The following is a 19,126-nucleotide window of genomic DNA, read 5'->3' as shown; positions in this document are numbered from 1 at the left end:
CTCCTGGATTTAGCCACACAGCTCCCCTTGAAATTAATTAAATCACCTAGTCAGTTTTGAAAATCTCAACCAAGCTGCTTTCAATCACCTGCAAAGCACTCCACCAGTCTATGGATGCAGCAGTTTCACTATCACCTGTAGACTACTAACATTCCCTGAAGAACCATCAAGAGGTCCAGGAAGCTGCTTCTGTCACAGCACAGAAGGATTTATCATCTTTCAAGAAATAATACTTCTTACTAGTTGTAGCCCAGTTCAGGATCTGCCCTCTACAAACTCCCATGTGCAGTCCTCGTGGACTTGTCCTACTTTCATTCAAGGTATATGTGCTATAAGTTCTTTAACAGCAAACATATTAAAAATGGATTTTGGGTATGAGGATCATCTTCAAACAACCTTAGTATTGTCCTCTTCCATGGAACCAAACACTGTAAATTGCTGCAGGCAAGTGTCGGAATGAAAAGGATGACTCAGAAAGAGTTATCAACCCAAAAGAGTAATTCACTTTTTGCACTAAAGGTTTGAGAATCATTGCATTTGTACTAGGCCTGGCATGTCATGATATTAGACTATGACTCATTTCAATTTTTTTTATTAGCTTATTAGAATCAACTGGTTCTTAAAATAAAACTGTCATACTAGTTAACCAAATACATTTTCAATCAAAATAAACAATGCTGTTTATTTTGCTGTTACAAAAAAAGCAAATGCAATTTTGGATTGTATTAACAGAGGCATAGCATGCAAGTCCTGGGAGGTGATTGTACGGCTCTACTCTGCACTGGTTAGGCTTCAGCTGAAGAGCTGTGTCCAATTTTGGTCATCAATGTATAGAAAGGCTGTAGAGATCATGGAAAGGATCCAGAGGCAAGCAACAAAGATGATCAAAGGGATGGAACACAAGCCATATGAGCAAAGGCTGAAGGAACAGGGTATGTTTAGTTTGGAAAAGAAGAGATTTAATGGGGGGATGTGATAGTGGTCTTCAGATACTTGAAAGGCTGCCATAAAAAAGATGGAAAAAGTTGTTCTCTCTTGCCACAGAGGGCAGGACAAGAGGCAGTGGGTTCAAACTACACATAGCAGATTTAGGTTGAATCACAGGAAAATTTTCCTAACTGTAAGAACAGTAGGACACCGGAACAGACTGTCTAGGAAGGTTGTGGAATCTCCTTTACTGGTGGTTTTCAACAGGAGGCTACATCACCATTTGTCCTGGACATGGGCGGCGGGTATCCTAGGCACGGAAAGACGTTGCCTTCCTGAACAGTCTGACGCCCCTCCCCGTGCCCATGCTCCATCCCCAGGCCCCATCCTGCTTGCTGTTCCCTGGAGCAGGCAGGCTGGGGGCCGCAATGCATTCCTGGGGCCGTGCCACACCATGCCACCCCTCCTCCTGGCACTGAGGCCGGGCTGTGCCACCTGTTCAGTGCTGGGGCTGCTCCGACTGCACTGCCTGCCCAGCATTGGGGTTGGGCCTAGTGGCACTGCCTGAGGAGGCTGAGGCATGCCAGCCGGCGCTGCCCGGGGAGGCTGGGGCTACACTGCCCAGCTCTCCGGCGCTCCGGGAGGCTGGGGACGCTAGCCTGGGCCAGTGGCCATAGTGGAGGGGTGGGCTGAGGGCACTGGGCAGGGGCCAGCGGGCACAGTGGGGGCTGAGCTCCAGTGGGCATGGAAGGGGCAGGGCCTTGGGTGGAAGGGGCAGGGTTCAGGGACTACCCTCCCCAAACCAAGGGTTCACCCACCGCCCATGGTCCTTGATGGTTTAGGCACAACAAATCCTGTATCTTGGCAGAGGGTTAGACTAGATGATCCTTGCGCTCCTTTCTAACCCTATGGTTCTATGAAAAAAAGCAGACAAACCATCAAATGGATTTCCTTCTTTTTTTAAACTAAAACTAAGAATGAACTATAGTTCTGCTAGGGGACACCACACTTCTTGTTCCAATTTAGATTTTTCTTCAAGTTTAAATTTGCTAATATTTTTTCTTCTTACAATTCTTTAATACAAACCAATATAATATATCTCTAAAATAGATCACATTTTCCCAAAAGGTCTGCACTTCTTTAGCAAATATAGCACGGGTCTGCATGTAAAAAAAAAAAAAAAATACTTAAAAAGGATGAACCAGGAGGAAAAAAAGCCCTGTGCTCATACAAGGAAGATAATGTTTATAATATCACATCTCCTACAAAATAACCTGAAGACTTTAGTAATTGTTCTCACATCTGTATGTGTACAATAGAATGTATGGAGAATATGTAGTCTATGTACTGCTGAAACTCAAAGGGAATTAACACAACTAAAAGCAAGCTGTCAAGTTATGCAGTTTATACCAATTAAGATGGACATATTTTGGAATTCATCTGCTGGAGAATTCCCTCTCAATGCTGAGTATCCTTACTTTTGCAGCAACAGTGCTAAAATGAATTTAAAAAAAAAGATACACCCAAAAAATCAGCTACAGCTTTTACAGGACCCACCTAAATGCACTGGGACAAATTCAGCCTTCATTTACACCTGTTCTACACAACCAAGTTGAAGACAAGTACAATCACAGTAGTAGTCAACTCAATAGGATCTAAAACATTTTTCACAGTCCTCTACCAGATCATCATTAGAAATGACAGTGCCCTGGTGTGCATGTGTATCACCCAATAAATGACTTTTCAAATAGGTACTAAAGGGCCATCCTGGCCTACTTCATACCTAACCACCTGCTCTTCTGCAACTGGAAATCCAGAACTGGGTAGTCACTACGTTGGTGCTTGGCTGCGTTTACCATCCTTATCCTGCAGCTGTGAAAACTGTTAAAAACAGAGCAGTATGAGGCTGATGCATTCAAAGCCCCAATCCTGCAAAGACTTACATACACACTCAAAGCTAAATACCCAAGTAGATGCCACTCAACTGAAGGAAACTACCCATGTGCTTAAAGATAAGTACTGTACATGCATGGAGTCTTTGCAGGATCAAGACCCAAATATCTGATGCAGCTCTCCTCAACTAGAAAAAAGGAGAGCAGGGAACAGGCTGTACCTTGCAACGTTTGGTAAATCTGATTAGGGGTGTCCTATATGGCAGCTCTATAACTAACATGACTAAGGCAAAATCCCAGCACCCAGTGCTAGTACACAAAGCAAGAAAACTGAGCACTATGTTACCATACTTTCAGCTTCACTGGAAACAGGAATAATAAAAAGCCCATATTGGCACTACAGCAGAAGAGAAATATGCCAAGGAAGCAATTGTGTTTTCAAGCTTCCACAGAAATGGTGCAATTAATGAAGAGTAAAAGATAAGTATAAAAAGTAGGCATTAAAAAAAAACACAGAATGTATTTTAGAACAGCAATGAATACTAATGTTTTAAACCATGTCTTCTGTTTAAAGATTAGAGAAAAGAATCACCTCTCCCTCAAAAAACAAGATTCAATTTTGAAGGGAAGAATTCTCAGTGGATAATCTAATATTATAGTCTATTTACTGGGCATTCAAATATTTACCTTACTACCCTTCGCATTCACTTGAAGGCAATGTAATAATGGAAGCATTATACAAATAAAGTTTTACTCAGTTTGATATATGTTGTGAAATTCAAGTTTCTAGTATTGTTGCCTGTTATTCTTGCTGAAAGCTGCACCTATGATCTTAAGAGAGACTAATTTTGGGCATAATCTTTCCTGGTCAATGTAAGGAAATGTATGAATGTATGAAATGAATGTATTAAAAGCTGCGCACCAGCAACGTTCATTCCTGGGGATTGTCACTTTCACACCACACTAATAATGTGCTATGTTACCTCCTCAGCTTTTATCACATGCCAGTGATGGTTTGCACAAAGAGCAAGAGCGCTAAGTCTAGTTCAGGTTGGACTTATGCCTGGCTCCCAAAGCTACCATCACAGCTGGCACTAGCTGACACTCATTGTTAGTCTTGGAAAACACACCAGAGACTGCATGGCAGGCACAGAGAATGAACCATTCAAGACTGCGGCACAACGGCATGGAAGCCTGGGGATTATACAGAATATTATTTGCAAACAAAATCTATGTTTAGTAGCAGTTAAAGCTGCAGCACAACACATCCCATTCACTTAAAACCTTTTAGGCTTGGGGCGGGGTGGGAATTAAGGAAACAGCCTTGTGCATTTCTTTCCACCTTCATGCTGCCTCCAACACAGTCAATAACACAGTGCCATTCTCTGTAAGACTTTCACTACCATCTCTAGTAGATACTCAGAAGTAATACATACCCCAATGCATCAAATGCTAATACAAAACCTCAGCAGTGACCTCATGCTTTTACATCAACTATATCAATAGATCCACAAATCTGACTCTCATTTTCCATGCATTTGGGATGTTATTCTGTGTTAATGCTGGTAAGGTCAGTCAGGGAGAAGAGTAGATGCACCTTCCTGGGGACTAAGGGGAGAAACTGCATTGCTAAAGCTGCTCCTAAAGGGCAAGAGAGGCCTGGCATGCCTCAGTAAATTCTTGGGCCAATAACATTTTATCTCCATTTAAAAGTTACTAAAGGAGATCAACCCTCTGCATGTAGCAAAGATGACACAACCTGTCAACTGGAGGGCGCTTCTGTGAAGGAATTTGTCATCACTCCCTTCTTGAAACTGCTCTTTACTCTCATAGACTTCTAGATACTGGATACAACCAGGAGAAGCTGCAGCAGGAGAGTGCACATAACACATTACCAGTGGTTCTCAAACTTTTGTACTGGTGACCCCTTTCACATAGCAAGCCTCTGAGTGCGATCCTCCCCTAATAAATTAAAAACACTTCTTTATATATTTAAGACCATTCTATATGCTGGAGGCAAAGTGGGGTTTGGGGTGGAGGCTGACAGCTCACGACCCCCCAGATAATAACTTCGCAACCCCCTAAGGGGTCCCAACCCCCAGTTTGAGAACCCCTGCATTACACCAGTATGACATCCCACAGCGTATAATCTGGACTGTTGAACCGCTGTGTACCTTTAACTTTCTAGCCCAGGGTGCCTGTTACACGGCTTTGCTAGTGACAAGCAGCATCTCCAGCCTCTGCTCACACACACCATTAGTACCTTAAGTCCTTCCAAGCAAAGTTAAATGAATACTCGCCCAGCCCCTTATGAACTACATATAGGATGACACCTGCAAATTCTTAGCCCCAGCCTTGCACCCTGAGAAAGGTGAGTGTTGTACTGTCAATGCAAGCTCATTAATAGTCTGTCATTTCATCAGAGGAAATGATTATGCACCAGCCTTTATTAATCTGAGTAGAAGTCTCCAAACACTTCAACCCAAAACAGTAAAACAAGTGTATTAATTAGAGGAAGATAGATTTTCAAGTGATTATAAGTGATAAGTTATAAAAATCAGAATTGGTTACAAAAGAAATAAAAGATAAACACGCAAGCTATTTCCTAAGCTTTACCAAGGCTAATAGTTTTAAAAGCAAAACAGATTATCACAACCAAAAGCTTTCAACAGTCTGTACAGGCTCAAAAATCCTCCAGGCCAGGACCACTCCCCCCAGTTCCAAAAGCTTCCTTTTCAACTTCAAGTGATCTTGCTGCCGTGAGTTGAGACGAGGGAGAAAAGGGTGATATGGGGCCTTTCCCCCCGCTTCTTTTGTCCTGACCCTTTTCACTGGAAAAGTCCTTGTTGAGTCATGAGGTCAGGCAGTTCCACAGTGTGCATGAGTTTCCAACTGTTCTTCAGGTGAATTGTCAATTTCTTGTTTACAGCTCCCCTGCTGGTGAATCTCCAATTAAACAGGAAATGATCTTTTAGCACCTAGCTGGCATGTCAGTGTGCCTCTGTCTTTGAGAAAATGGTCTGAGAGGATTACCTAGTACTACAGTATATCTCAGTAACAAGTAAAAAAATCTCATAGCTCCACATACATCGTTGATACATACATTTTAACACGGCAATGAGGTTCAGTAGATTATATGTTTTCAAGTGATACCTCAACATGGCATACTTTGTACAAAATATATCATAACCATATAAAAGTGGTGAACATGGGGTACAGGGTGTCACAGCCAGCATTTGTGCCTATTTCCCTCTCCCTTCACTGCCAATATGAAGCATATGTCTCAAGCTACAAACATACCACACTGGACACCTGCAAGCATGACTGCTATCACCTTGGCCAACACGAGAGATTGAACCAATGACTTAAAGAGCTAAAAGCATGAGTTTTGACAGCTTGTGCTGAAGAGCCAGGCTCACAACCTTACAGCTGTCACAAACACAGATAGATCCTCTGTGAATCAGGTACACAGGGGGAAGCATAACTCACTGGTCAGTGGGTTACACAAGCACAATGTGACATGACTGAAAGTAAAGTACAAAATCTGTTTGAAGAAGTATTTCTAATTTATGAATTGCATGTTACACATCACTCACCACACATATCAGGAGCAGGGTTTGAGAACCCCTTGATCTTCAGCTTCCTAGTTGAGGTCTTTACTATTGGAGCTACAGGAACAATTACTAACTCCCTGCTATACGAACCACTGAAGGAGGGATTGTATTACACAACTGGGGTGGAGTGGAGCTTGAGCACCCCCCTGGGAAAAGAGGAAGTCGGCACTTATGCTTCCCCCTCTTCCCCTAAGGAGTAGGTGAAGACATTCTCACCACAGCTCATCAACTCTCAACTTAAAATTCAGTGGCTTCATCTTGGTACACAAACTTACCATTATGGCTGAAAAGTTATAAAACACTGTCTAGATGAACACTCCTGGTGTATAATTGATACGCTAGGAATCAGCACATCAGGAGCAATAATGAAGCCAAAGAACAGGTCCCAAAATGTTTTTGATTTCTTGCAAAAGGGTTACAAAGAAGAGTCAGACAATCCAGTGAAAAACTACCGAAAGGGGTGATTTTTAAACTCTTGTTTTTCTCTCTGTATCAACCCATTTTTCATCAAACCACCATAAAAATTCAAATAGTGCTCAGGATTTATTTTCCAGTAGTGATGACCTGCAGCTTTGCCACTTAAGTTTATGATTTTATGCAAAGTCTGAGTGAGGGTGGGCAAGCGTGTGTGTTGTGCGGATAGATTTTTGTCAATTTGTCCATGTGGCAGATGAGTGTTATGTGCAGCAGTCAGGGGCTGTATGTATTTGGGGTTACTTTGGGTGCTGGTTGGGTTGTCACATGGGTGGTCTGAAGAATTGTGGCAGTTGGGCCAAATAATTCACCATCTGTGCAGGCTTCCTCATACAACCAATGAAATTGTTGGATGCAAATTAGCTGCAGAGTAAGCGTTGTGATTGGTTAATTACCTTTGATAGCCCAATGATCCAGGACTCTTGGCATAGCATAGATACATGCCTTAGTGTCACAAGGGGGAATCTGTAAAATCAAAATGGCTGAGAACTGAAAAATTGGACTGTAACAGACTGTGAATCCAAGTGGTGACTGAACCTAGTGATATTCTGAACAAAGAGAGACCTCAACCATTTTTGTAGTTGTTTCCATCGCTTCACTCTGACTCATATATTCTAAGCCCTTCAGAGTGACACACTGAGTGACATTCCTGGAATCTCATATATTTTGTTTCTTTCCATTTCAATGAGATTACTACAAAATGAAGGTTTAAAGCACCTGCTAAAATTGAACCCTGTAACACAACCTTAATGATGGGGCATTTATCGCAGTGGAATGATTGTATATTTGTATACCATTTCATGTTTACAGCACTCCACAGACATTAACAAATTAATCACCGCATCACTTCTGGGAGGTATCCCCATTTAATAAACAGGTAAACTGATACAGAAAGGTGAAACAACTCACCTGAGGCCACAGAGTGAGCCAGCAACAGACCTGAGATCAGAACTCAGGCTCTCCTGATTGCCAGCTCAGTGCTCATTCCTCTAGGCTACACTTTCAGATTGCTAGTGCTTGTGCTATATCTGTTCTGTGCCAAAGGAGAAGACTTTAGTCTTCACAGCTGTCAACCCAGTACCTTTCACAAGGATTAATTTCACTATAATTTTTGGAAGTGTGATTTTCTTCTACTCTCAGCCATATCACCCTCTCTACATCTTCCCACCTCCTCTCCCACATGCATGTCCTATTCAATCACATTAGTGCTAAAGTTCTGCACTCAATTCTTCTCATTGCACCCATGACAAATTTAAACTAGAGTAAAGAGACTGTTCGATGCCCATCTCTTCCCACTAATAAAAAGAAAAACTATGGATGGGAGCTAGATCCAGATGAACAACCAAATGCCAGGGTAAGAAAACTTGTCCCACAGCTCCACCATTTTGGACAGATGGAGCCATTAAAAAAACGTCATCTGTGAAAACTGGCGTCTAAGCAACATAAACACACACAGAAAAATCAACACTGTAAAATGCTATGGACATATTAACTGAGAGTTTGGACTGCTACACTCGGAAGCTTGGGCTCAAAACTGCCTCAGAGGAGGCACAAGCATCAATTTTGAGGCAGCCAGAAAAAGTAGGTTGAGTTTAATGTAGCAGTTTTGTTAATTTCTCCCCCAGAAGATGCGCTGTCTTTTGTCACAGAACAGTTTCCCTGGTTCAGTGAGCCCCAATCATAAGGGTCACAAAAACCGTTCGGCTTTGAAAACTCAAAAGATGTCCAGGAAACCAAAATGATTAGTCATCAGTAAAACCTTTTAACACAGTCTGTGTGACAAAATGGGAACTAGACCTAGCTAGAGCAGTCATTCCTTTTCTGTAAAAGGGACAAGTGCAGAAACCAGCAGTATGCCTTAAGTAAGGCCAAGCTGAATGACCTATTTGGTTATGCAACATTATGTGTTTATATTATACAACACATATATAATAGGTAGTGGGATCCAAAAATACCATCCATTAATTGTAACGCCCCATTAAGAATTTAAATGCACATAAACTGGGAAATGAGAAAGTTAAGAGTTCCCATAGTCAATTAAACTGCTCACATTGTGCAAATACATTGGGTTACTAGCTACAGGTAAATGCAGATCAAAGTTGAATGTGCACTATGGGCTTTTGCAGAGACGTGGGCTTTTGCACACGCAAATACTGAAAGAATAGGAATGTGAAGGACAGAAAGGCTGAATGAAGGAGGGACATGGAAAAGTATTTTAAATGAGCAACAAAAGAGGGGGAAGGGGCAAGAAAATATCAGAAAAAATGTTTTACTGAAGAACAATGGCTAAAATGTATCATTTTATGGGAGTAACTTTTTGATGTTTTTTTATAAACACTCAGAGAGACAAAGGGAAGTATTTTGGACAATCCCTTGTCATCTTTCTCTCTCTCATCTCTGGGCTGGGCTCCTGCGCCTCTCCATCCCCATATTCTCCTCTTTGCAGGTAGTTAGGATGTAATCTTCTCAGGGCATGTCTGCTGGACATTTGGGTCCTCTGGCTAAAAGTTCTAATGCTGGCCCACAACACAGGGGCATTCTATGGACATTGATGGAGAGACCCTCATGCCTTCCAAGGAGGAAAACTACCCCCTCTGTTAGCCCTACTTGCACTGAGAAGCTCCTAGGAATTTGGAGTCCCAGTACAGTCCCCCACAGTTCAACTCTTCCTGACAAATTAATGCCAGAGTTCTCTGCTCGGCTTTTATATACTGTTAAACTCTTCCACTACCTATTATTACTCCGTGAAATAAGGAGAAGGTGTTCCAACAGCTGGAAGCCAATTCAATTAGCAGTTTAGATTACTGGAAAATGATCTGGCATCATTTGGAAAGCCACCTCACAGCACTACATTGTTTTAGAATTTGCTTACAAAACAATGGCTTCCTCGGGCTTCTGAGATTTGGATACCTTCCTCATTTCATAAAAAAGATTGCTCACATTTTTCCTTATTAAAACATATTTTCCTAAATATACTTCGTGCCCCTCCTCCAGTCCTCCTCACTATCACCAAAAGGGTTTATATTTAAAACACATTGATTGAGACAACTTAGTTTTCTTTAAATTAAAGGAGTATAAATTGCACTTCATTGAAGAATCACTGTATTTAGCTTATTGATTTCACAGGGATGCACTGGTGTGACCCAGAAGAAATTGGGCCAGTGGATTTAACTCATGACACATTCACAGCTCTAAATGCTTCGAAAATTTCAAATTTTGACAAAAACATTTTTTTCTTAACAATAACAAAACCTTACCAAAAAATCTCCCTCTTTTTGACCAGCTCTAGTTCTAACTGCTGTCTTGCAAAGCTGTATCCTAACTGTTCTCTGCAACTCAATCTTCTTTTTCAGAGTTACTTCTAAGGCATTTGGTAAGTTTGACCTTCTAGCAATAAATACTGTACATATGAAATTAGACTGCAGCTATTAAATGGGAAAATAAGTGTTCAAAATACATCAGTTTCAGAAATCTAGGTAATCCTGGTTAAAAGGGCACAAAGATTTTGAGAAAAATATTTAGATAGCTGTTTGCAAGAATGAAAGCATTTGATATACGACTCCACTACAAAAGTCTAACGTAAGGTGAAACACTAAAGGACTGGGTCAAAAAGCATGAGCCAGGATGAATTTTATAATCCTGTTTATGTTATTGTCTGGCTTTAAACACAGACTTCACAGCACATGCTTATAAAATCAAGAATAATATATATTCAAGATCAGATACTGTACCTCCTGGCCACAGTGCATTACTACTTTTTTCCCTCATCACTTTAGAGGTATTAAAATGGTCTGAAGCCATGTTCCAGCTTAGCCCTCCACTGAAATATTGTCCCTCTCATAGGAATAATGTTAAGGCTCTTTCTCATATGCTGTAGGGACTGCACATGAAGGGCCAAATTATACCCTGATACATTCTGCCCTGTGCAAATCCACTGCAGTCAGTGGAACTACAGAGCGTGTTAAGTCAGAACAAAATGTGGCTGATGGTTTTAAAGAATACGGCCTGTCAATTTTGCCCCCAAATTTAGGTCTTTACGGGTATTAAGAAACAAATTCTGACAGATACTAAGATAATTTTTTTCTAATTCAAATAAATTTAAATAAAACACATTCCCCTCCAGCGTCAGCAACCCAAACATTACAGTTTTTGCATTATTAGCAGAACAAAGCGGAAAGTGTAACTGATTAGAAACTGATGAGCCTATTTTCACTGTCCATGTTGACAAAATGCAGACAAAATGAATTAGATTCTTAAAATTGGTTCAGTCTTAATCTAGAGTGTCACCAGCTATGCACTAACCCCTGTTGCTTTAGAACATGAATGGCAAAAATCAGGCCCTTAGCAAGGATCTATCCTAAATGTGTTATTTTTAACCTGATGGTGTCCCATTAAAAAAAAAATCAATAGTAAAAATTTGTCTATCAAAATTACAAGCCAAATATTTTAAAATAAATTCTCAAAATGATGAGCATTAACTTTCAGGGAATGGTCAATTGTGTGCATCTGTAGCTATATCACCTTTCAGTGGTGACAAAGAAGTGTTTATTAGTTGAAACAGAAGTAGGTTTTTTAAAAATAGAAGCAATTTTTCAGTTTAGCTTCAATTACCATCAATTTTTATACTTTAAAATCAATATTAAACCTTTTCAGTATTGTTAGAGATAAGGATAAAACACTTTTTCTATATGGACTTCTTTAAATCAGCTACCCTAGCTCTGGGCACTTTTATAATAATTACAGTAAACTGCGCAATATAGGCAAGTCGCATCTTAGGCGCATTTAACATGCGTGAATTCAGCTTTGCGCGGTTGGCAAAAACGGGAAAAAAAGAAAAACAACAATATAAAAACTGCATCTGCAGTGCAGGCGATTCCGCTCGCCATTCAACTCAATGAGTGTTTCACTATACGCGGTTTTCACTTTACGCGCTAACTGCGGAACGGAACCCCACCTAAGATGAGACTTGCCTGTATACTTGTGCCTTCCCAGACATGAGTTCAACAAAGGATCTGATACACATAGATTCAGGCTTTATTAACTACTAGCCACCAAGTTTAGTACTCTTGTAAATTGTGCTCAGATTACACAGCTTCGAGTATCTATAACAACTTTTAGACATCAAAGTTGTAGAAGAAGGATTCCCATGGCATGGTGCTGGAGTCAACTGTCACAACCCGGACATGGGCAGGTTGACCTAGCAGGTAGGATCAGGAGTCAGGCCTACTGGTAGGAGCAGGAGTAGGGCATGATGGTTGGAGGAGGAGTCCGAGTTGGGGGTCAGGCCAGGAGTCCAAGTCAGAGCTAGAAACCAGAAGTCAGGCCTAAAACTGGAACTAGAAGAATCAGGAGTTAAGCCAGGAATCAGAAATGGAGTCTGAAGCAGGGAACAAGAGCAGTGTCTGTTGTAGCACCAGGCCAAATTCTGCCAGTTTGCTCACACAGCTTCCTGGAACTTCCTCCATGCTTAAATAGCATGCCTACACCAATCAGAGGTCCACAGGCGTTGATGCCAATCATGTTATCATTTCCTGTGTTGCTTAGTCCCCACTATGGTTCATATTGCATTGATGAAAGCTCTGCCAGGTCGCAGTGTGGACAAATTATTCACCTAGATCCCTGCAAACCCAAGTTCTAGTCCTCTGAATCCTTGCATTCAACAATACTATTGAATATGCATTAAGACAGCAAGCTCTAAACTTTTCAGTCTTGTTCTTGGGGGACCTGTGTAGGATTGCCAGGTGTCCGGATTTCAACTGGAACGTCCAGTCGAAAAGGTACCCTGGTAGCTCCGGTCAGCACTGCTGACCAGGCTGTTAAAAGTCTGGTTAGCGGCATAGTGGGGCTAAGTCAGGCTCCCTGGCTCCACATGGCTCCCAGAAGCAGTCAGTATGTCCCTTGGCCCCTAGGCAGAGGAGGAGCCAGGGAGGCTTCACTTGCTGCCCCCGCCCCAAGCGCTGACTCTGCAGCTCCCATTGGCCGAGAACCTTGGCCAATGGGAGCTGTGGGGGTGGTGCCTGTGGATAGGGGCAGCGTGTGGAGCTCCCCCCCACACCTAGGGGCCACAGAGAAATGCCAGGTGCTTCCGGGAGCTGCCAGAGATAAGCGCTGCCTGTCTCATGCACCCCAAACCCCTGCCACATCCCATCCCCATCCCCATCCCCTCTCCTGCACAACCCCCTCATCCCCAGCCCCACCTCAGGGCCCGCACCTCCAGCCGCCACCCATATCCTGAACCCCTTATTTCTGGCCCCACCTCAGAGCCCGCACCTCCAGCTGGAGCCCTCATCCCTGCCCTGCAGCTCAACTCCCTGCCCCAGCCCACACTCCAAACCCTTCATCCATGGCCCTACCCCAGAGCTCACACACCCAGCTTGAGTCTTCACCTCCTCCTGCACCCCAAATGAATGAGTGAGCAAGCGTGGGGGAGAGTGAGTGACTGGGGGGGGGTGCAGTGAGTGGAGGGCGGGGCTCAGGGAAGGGGTGGGGCTAGGGTGTTTGGTTTTCTGCAATCAGAGAGTTGGCAACCGTAGACTTGTGGCCCTCACCAGATGGTACTGCTCAGACTAAACTAAGGATCTCCTCAGTTGGAATCACAGCCTCTTCTGTTTAGCGTCATGGCGGCCGGCCTACACTAGGCCTTCCCTAGCCTCAAAATGGTTCATACACACACTGGAGCAAGGAAGGTCAAAGGTTATTAACCAGTCCTGTTCCAACTCCTCTTTCCTAATCTTGGTTCCTCATGTGGCTCTGAGGAATAACCAGGATGAAAATTAGAGCTAGTCGGAAAATGAAATTTTGCTACCAGGAAATAATTGTTTTCCTATAAGAAAATTTTAAAAATTAAGGAAGTGTATAAAGTGGGGGTTTCCATCAGAAAAAGTCAAAGTGTTACTTTTACTCACCTAAACAGAGAAAGCACTAAAAACTGAAAGTATTACATCCTCTTTCTCCCGACACACACTTTTGGAGAAAAGAATTAAAATCAGAAAGGAGGGCATTTTCCCACAATTTTGAAACTAAACATTTTTGAAAATACAAAAATATCTCAAAAGTTTTCCTCTGAATTGTTTTGAAATATTTTTGAAAACAAAAAACAAAAAAACCCATTTTTCATGCAACTACATTTTTCAACCAAAAATACTTTTATCATAAAAAAATGTTGCCCAGGTCTAGTTAAAATATATTTATAGTTGTACTGGCAGAGTTCAGCAGGCTCACATGCTACCATGCAACAATACTTTCAAAACATTGTTGTAACTTATTACATTGGTATCTAAGTTGCATGCTTACTTTGCTTAAGGCAGCAATTCTCAAACTTTTGTACTGGTGACCCTTTCACACAGCAAGTCTCTGAGTGTGACCCCCCCTTTATGAATTAAAAACACTTTTTTATATATTTAACACCATTCTAAATGCTGGAGGCAAAACGGGGTTAGGGTGGAAGCTGACAACTTGCGACCCCCCACATAGTAACCTCACGATCCCCTGAGGGGTCCTGACCCCAGTTTGAGAACCCCTGGCATAAGAAATCTGTAGAATAAGTGAAGTTGAATACTTTTTAAAAAATACAGAATAACTATTTGATGGTAAAAGACAATACCAAGGTATTCCTTTATAAGTTTTTTTCACTACAGTTTAGCAAACAAATTTCTTTTCATATTATGGTACCATTCAGGTATACATTAATAAACTGTAGCTAGATCAGTACACAGAAGACAGGTTGAAAAAACTGACCTGCAAAAGTTATTTTCCACCATGATGAGTGGAAAGCACTTTGTGCAAAGACATTATTTTCTGCCAAACTTAAACTTTTATACTTAAAAAAAAATTGAGTTTCTAGCCCTTCTGTCTGCAAAGAAAACTCTCCAAATGTGGATTAAATATAAACCACCTTCCTATTTATTATATACTTATTAGCACTAATCAAATACGAAAGGTGGAGCCCCCAAGCCTGATTCGAAGACAGCACTTTGGTAGAAATCCCAGCACCTTCCTTCATGCTCAGCAGCTGGGGAATGATAGGAAGCAGGGTTTTCTATTCCAACATTGCACTGGACCTCAACTAATGCCTTGTCTCCCCTTCCCACTTCTTTTCTGTCTACTTCTGGCTTATAATTTTAGTACTCTACCTCGCAGATATCCGGTAAATTTCCAACTTCTGGCACAGGAATCTAAAGCATACAAACCCAGGGGCTGAATCCAGTGTGTATGACATGAACAGATTCTTCAGAATCTAATTTTTTTTTTCTATAGAAACTTACTAGCTGCAGATATACTAGCGGCCAATATAATCTTCCAAATGTAATCAGTGTAAACCTATGTTATGATGTCTCTCTGAGTTTACAGACAGACAAACGACTCAGAAATATGAATTCCTATGTTCCCTATTAATCTCGCTGGAGGAGGATGGGGAAGGAAGAGAAACAAAGGGCAGAAATAGTGGTGGGCCTTAGAAGGAAAATCCACTTCCCTTGAGTAGGCCATGCAACACTGAGGCATTGAACAAATAATAACTAGATGTTTAGTTACTGCATAAAGGTCATATTCTCCCCTGAGCTCCTATTGAGTTCAGCAGGCCTACCTCAAACAGACTTCTGCTTCTTACTTCAGAACTCCCAGAATGCCATGCGTACTGTAAATATGCATTTACGAAATACTAGCAACCAGGTGACACTTTAATAATCTTACGATGGTGGTTATGTAAAGGTGTTTATATATCTAAGGGGATTTTCAAAGGTACCTAGATGTCTAAATATCTTTAAAAATCTAGTCCCACATCAACATTACACATTTCTGAATATTCTCAAACCTATATTAGTTTTTATGTGTTTTTTTTTCCTTTGGAAAATACTAGCAATCCCTTTCCTCACATCCACCGGCCTGTCTTCATATTTCATTTAATTATTTTAGGATAATATATCAAAGTATTTAATCTTTCAAGGCTCCATTCTTGCAACATATAGACAATTAACTTAAGATGAATTTTTAGTACAGATGTATTATGGGAAACACCAGAGTGGACTTTTACTGGACCAAATATACCCATTAAAAATACACTGCAAAGAACATAAAATCAGTGTCATTTTGAACACCAGGCCTTCAGGAATAATCTGTACTTCCTGCTCACAAAACACTGGGTGGGTGTTGAGCAGATTTTGACCAGATGGCTGGGGAGCATCCTTTTTGGCACTGAGCCATCATATTGTTTTCTAACTGTTGTTTTTAAATTTTTTACATGTGCTTAGAGACTTATAATCCGTGCTTGCTGGAAACTCAAACACATAAATAAAAATAAGAATGACATTACAGTCATGAGAGGTTATTCTTTATCACAGCAGCTAACTTCATTTTGTCTTGTCAATGTTCCATTTACCACCCATGGGCCAATGAAACATTCCCTTTGTTCCCCCAATGAAACATTCCCCTTTCCCCCCCCAGATTATTACTGCTAACAAGAGGCTTGAGATATGGTTTTCTATGATGTAATATCCAAAAAATACACGTTGCGTGTTTCTATGAGAGCTAATATTAACATGTCTTTTCTAGCTGTGGGGCTATAAAATTGCAGGGTAGCTATTTGGGCTTGGGCTGGAGCCTGGGCTCTGGGACTCTGCAAGAGGGGAAGGCTCCTGAGCTCAGGCTCCAGCCCTCACCCGAAATGTCTACTCTGCAATTGTATAGCCATGCAACCCAAGGCCTGTGAGCCGAAGTCAGCGGTGGGTGTTTTGTTGCAGTGTAGGCATACTCTAAGAGAGTCGATTATTGTAAGTTAGCACATAGATTTTAATAGATCTAATTCTGTATATAAGGTCTATACAGACATTAGAGCAGCCAGATGTCCAGAAATGTACATTTAATCTCTAAATCTGGCTAAACCACTGCTACTGTACAGTATTCTATCATCTAGTCCCCTTGCCTCATTTTTAAAGCCTTCTATTATTCACTCCATAGCTTTTCATTATCTTCCCCTTAACTCAGTGTAATCAGTTAAGTTCCAGTACATGAACACATTCTCTATAGAATGGAAAATCCAACACAGCCAAATCACTGGCTGCTATTTACAGGTAAAGCAGTAAATCCTTATCGGAAGAAAATTAAAACTACATCAATTCATACTTTGCATTAACAGGATCAGACATCTCCCTTCCCCCAAAAGCTTAACTGATGGCAGTAGCATTTAATCTCTTTTGCTGATGGATGCTTATTTCATTGGGCTCAGTGTACTGTTCTAAGTTTCTCAGTTATTAAATATCTTTTGCCTGTTTGGTTTTAGGCTTAAATTCAAGTTAATAAGAACTAAATACAATGCAATAATTACATGCAAGTCTGAACCAAGTATAACTATTTAATATACATACTATAGCAAATAAAATTTATACTTGATTAAAAGTAGTCTGGATAGAATTTTCCTCCATTACCTCAGTGCAAAAATAAACGACAGCATTTCTAAAGTTCTGTTGGCATCTGACACCCATAACAGCCCCACAGACACTCAGGAGTACAACATCCCAGCTAATCCATTTAAAAGCTGAGAAATAGTTTTACCCAAAATAAAAAAAAAAGCCCACTAAATCTAAATGTTTTGTCCGGTTGTTTTTACGGATGATAATCAAGTTTAGGTCTTAACATATTAAAAGGGCTTAATTTCCTGCCTGGTCTCTACCTCCTGTTTTGAAAACATACACATTTTCATCCTTCACTCCTGCCTTAGGTTTCGAGTAGATTGATTTGTTCTACAAGCACCTCAGGGCTGTAACAGGAAACAGCCAAAGGGGTTTGGACAGCAAATTGCAAGTTTTGACAATAGATTACTTGGGAGCCATTGAATCTGTTCTCTCCAATCTCTGTTTCCTCTTTCTTCTCTCCCCTCACCTGTTAGAAACACATCAATTCTAAAAACAAAACAAACAAACAAGTTTTACAACATCTAAGTCTAGCATCCTTCCCAGTCCTCTTGGAGTTCTTCATTGTGATAACTGGGCCAGAGGAGGAATGAGGTGGCAGGAGAGGGGCGTGAGCCGGTTCCACACAGAGCAATGGCTAAAGAAGAGGGGCCTGTCTACAGCTCCAGCAGATCTCTTGACCTCTGTTTCCAATCACCAAAGAGAATGGCAGAGAGACCCAAAGTGCAGGTGCCATGTCAACAACATCAGTGTTTTTGCTGTGGATGCTGACTTCCAAAAATCTGAAGAAAAAAATGGAAAACCCACTTCAACCCCAACTTTTCCCATCATTAAAGTGAAAAAGTATTTCATAATAGCAGTAAGTTCTGACCTTATGAGTGGAGTCAGAACACCAGTAAGTCATCAAATGCCATCGGTTTCCCCTCAAGCACATGGCACTAACCCTACTCATCCTTACTAGACTGACAAAAGTCAGTGTTTTGGCCTTGTCTCTTAAAAACTGAACAGGGTGCTGCCGAGTGAGGTCCTGTAGCAGTGTTCTGTGAGTTAGGTGGGCACTTGGTGGTGGCCCGCCGATACTCAAGTTTAGAGGCGACCCATGCCTGCCAATAGTGCGGGGGTGGAGTGAGGGCAGCAAGCTTCAGCAGTATTACTGAGCATGCTCAGTACAAGCCAAGCAGCAAATCGGGGGGGGGGGGGACCCTGCCTGCCCCCCTCCCCTCCATGCATCCCCTCTGCTCAAGCTAAACTGGAACATTATGGGGAGTAAATCTGCATCATCTGCATTTCCATCAGCTCTCAAAGTCTGCCCACACACACAATCTTCCCTTCCTGAGAACCAGAGATTCCAACCTCTCTCCCCTCCAACTCAGGGAAGGTCAGCAGAAAGGGTGGAAAAACTGGACAAAAGAAACGACCTCCTCCCACCCCAACACACACGCACAGTCCCGTAGCAGTGGTGATGCAATTCACAAGGTTGAAAGGGGCAAGAGTGTGCAAAGGAAAAGCTCCCTCCTTCTACCAACAGTCAAAGGAAGAAGGAAAGACAAAACTCTCTCACCAGCTGGGAAGGATGGGAGGGGGGGAAAGACTTAACTAAGGGGGAAGTGCCCATGGTTAGCAGGGAATGCTAGAACAGTGGCTCTGGAACAGGATCCTTTTTCAGGCACCATTCCACTCCCCTGCCTCATTCAAGCTGCTGGGACTTGCTGGCTCCTTACAGAAGAGAGCAATATGATTTGTATACCACTGAATAAATTCCTCGTTTCCCTTTCCAGCCATCCTAAGTGACAGTTTTTCCTCTTATCACAGC

General features: G+C 41.8%; 1 protein-coding gene and 1 long non-coding RNA gene across 2 annotated transcripts in view; both read right to left on the bottom strand.

The window, feature by feature from the left end:
* Nucleotides 1-19,126, bottom strand: part of TSPAN7 (tetraspanin 7) — a 186,620-nt gene that overhangs the window by 85,737 nt on the left and 81,757 nt on the right. The gene's annotated exons all lie outside the window — the stretch shown is intronic.
* Nucleotides 17,238-19,018, bottom strand: LOC115657774. The gene is made up of 2 exons (XR_004002054.1): nucleotides 18,875-19,018; nucleotides 17,238-18,095 (listed from the first exon to the last, which is right to left on the bottom strand). It is a non-coding gene; the product is annotated as an uncharacterized LOC115657774 (long non-coding RNA).

The sequence above is a fragment of the Gopherus evgoodei genome, chromosome 1 (assembly GCF_007399415.2).
Source record: "Gopherus evgoodei ecotype Sinaloan lineage chromosome 1, rGopEvg1_v1.p, whole genome shotgun sequence".
NCBI classification, from domain to species: Eukaryota; Metazoa; Chordata; order Testudines; family Testudinidae; genus Gopherus; species Gopherus evgoodei.
Note: the sequence above shows the minus strand (reverse complement) of the source record. Positions and strands in the feature narration are given on the sequence as shown.